The sequence below is a fragment of the Lolium rigidum genome, chromosome 5 (genome assembly GCF_022539505.1).
Source record: "Lolium rigidum isolate FL_2022 chromosome 5, APGP_CSIRO_Lrig_0.1, whole genome shotgun sequence".
NCBI classification, from domain to species: domain Eukaryota; kingdom Viridiplantae; phylum Streptophyta; class Magnoliopsida; order Poales; family Poaceae; genus Lolium; species Lolium rigidum.
This window is the reverse complement of record NC_061512.1, coordinates 64,054,063-64,056,766: the sequence shown is the minus strand read 5'-3', so window position 1 is coordinate 64,056,766 and position 2,704 is coordinate 64,054,063.

The following is a 2,704-nucleotide window of genomic DNA, read 5'->3' as shown; positions in this document are numbered from 1 at the left end:
GTGTTTGTTATCCAACAAGAGAGTGTTTGAAGTAGCACAAACGAAGAGAAGTTATTTATTTATGTGATCATTGTTGAGAGTGTCCACTAGTGAAAGTATGATCCCTAGGCCTTGTTTCCAAATATCGAATCACCGTTTATTTACTGTTCTACTCGCATGTTTACTTGCTGCCATATTTATTTCAGATTGTTATTACCACTCATATTCATCCATACTACTTGTATTTCACTATCTCTTCGCCGAACTAGTGCACCTATACATCTGACAAGTGTATTAGGTGTGTTGGGGACACAAGAGACTTCTTGTATCGTAATTGCGAGGGTTGCTTGAGAGGGATATCTTTGACCTCTACCTCCCTGAGTTCGATAAACCTTGGGTGATTCACTTAAGGGAAACTTGCTGTTGTTCTACAAACCTCTGCTCTTGGAGGCCCAACACTGTCTACATGAATAGAAGCGTGCGTAGACATCAAGCTATTTTCTGGCGCTGTTGCCGGAGAGTAAACCTGAGATTGGTTCTTGCTTAACCGGGTCCAGTCGGGTGGTTTCGCTGCGTGGGTTCGTTCGGTGTGGTTGCTGATGGATCTAACGTGAAAATAGTTTGGTGCGGTTTGGTTTTCTCCAGGAAACGGTTGGGTGTGGACAGGTATGGGCTGAAACAGTTCGGTTCCAAACAGTTCTAACCCACAGTTTCACACCGGGCTAGATAAATTGGTTGGTAGACATTGGTTGACTCTTCTCGTTCTCGTCCCTGAATCCCCTCCACGACTGCGGCTGCCGCCGTCTCCTCCGCGACTTCAGGCACCGCCATCTTCTCTGCGACTTCTGCCGCCGCCGTCTACTCCTCCCGCTGGCTCCTCCTTCGCCCTCTCCTTCGTCCGCTGGCCCCGCCCTGCAACTGCGGCACAATAGCGAGGCGGCTTGTGGCGGCGAAGAAAGGATCTCGCAACGGCTGAGGTAGAATTGGGGCAGGCCGGCAACGATCTGCTGGAGGGCGACAAAGATCTGCGGCAGGCCGGCGACGAGCTGCGCGAGGCCGGCGGCGGCGATCTACTGCAGGGCCACAACGAGCTGGGAGGAGGCCGGTGATATGCTGCGCGAGGCCGGCGACGATCTGTTGAAGGGCGGCAACGAGCTGTGGGGAGGCCAGCGACGAGCTTCGCGAGTCCGCCGACGACGATCTGCTGGATGGAAACAACGATCTGCCGGGAGGCCGGCGACATGCTGCGCGAGGCCAGCGACAATCTGCTGGATGACGACAGCAACCTGCGGGGAGGCCGGCGACGAGCTGCGGGGGAGGCCGGCGACGAGCTTGGCAAGGCCGGCGACGTGCTGCGGGAGGTCTGTGATGTTCTTCTGGAGGCGGCGACGAGCTGCTGAAGGCCGGCGAGCTACTGATAAGAGTGCGTTGTCTTCACGCCTTTGCTTTGTTTTGACCCGTCACAGCTAGCGTAGCTGACGTGCGATGTATTGAAAGGAACTCATGCAACCCATTTTAGCGGAACAGTTTTCAAATAGTTTCAGCCCAAAGTCTGGCCTTCGGTTCAGTTTAGTTTGGGTGGAAATATCAACCAGGTTTGGTTTTAGTTGGGTTGGTGGAGTTACAAGCAGGTTTAGTTGGGGTTTGGTTGCCACGCTGGGTCGCGCGGGTACAGTTCAGGTATGGTGTAGATCCCCAACCATTCACAGGTTTACCGGAGAGGTAAGGTAAAAGGTATTGACATCCTCCGACTACTAAGCTATATCCTAGCACTGTTGCCGGTGTGTGAGTGCTCGAAGTTATTTCCTTTAGATCCTGCAATTATATCTTTTTTTTTTCTTGTTTTTATTTTCACTAGTTAGGCTTAATGGAAAACAACAAAAAAATTAGAGATCTTTTTATGAAATTTATATTGAATTAGGACATGATGTGTTTGAAGAGAGAATTAAAAAACCCATGGAACTTTGTTTGCAAAATAGTTGTAGCAATGTTATTAGCATGTACTCTTTGAACACTATTATTGCTAATGCTATGGAAGAATTTAAGCTTGGGGAAGCTGGTTGTGATATTTTTAGTCCCCCAAGTTTTGAGGAGAAAATTTTCTTTGATGATACTTTGCCTCCCATTTATGATGATTATAATGATAGTGGTATTTTGGTGCCACCTACTATGGAGGATAAAGTTTATTATGATTATACCATGCCTGCAATTTATGATGATTACAATGATGGTTGTGATAGTTTTACTCCCACTATTACTAATAAAATTGATTATGCTTATGTGGAGAGTAATGATACTTTTATGCATGTGAATAAGAATGCTTTATGTGATAGTTATATTGTTGAGTTTGTTCATGATGCTACTGAAAGTTATTATGAGAGAGGGAAACATGGTTATACGCATCTTAATAATATTAAGTTTCCCCTCTTTATGTTGAGAATCTTGAAGTTGCGCTTGTGTTGCCTTTCTATGCTTGTTGCGTTATGCTTACATGACTTGTTTATTTACAAGATTCCTTTTCATAGGAAGTGGGTTAGGCTTAAATTTGTTTCATACTTGCTTTTTGATGCTCTCTTTGCTTCAACTCTCATCCTTATGTGAGCATCATTAAAATTACTGAGCCCATCTTAATGGCAATAAAGAAAACACTTCTTGGGAGATAACCCATGTTTTTATTTTGCTACTGTTTTGTTGTGTCTTGGAAGTTGTTACTACTGTAGCAACC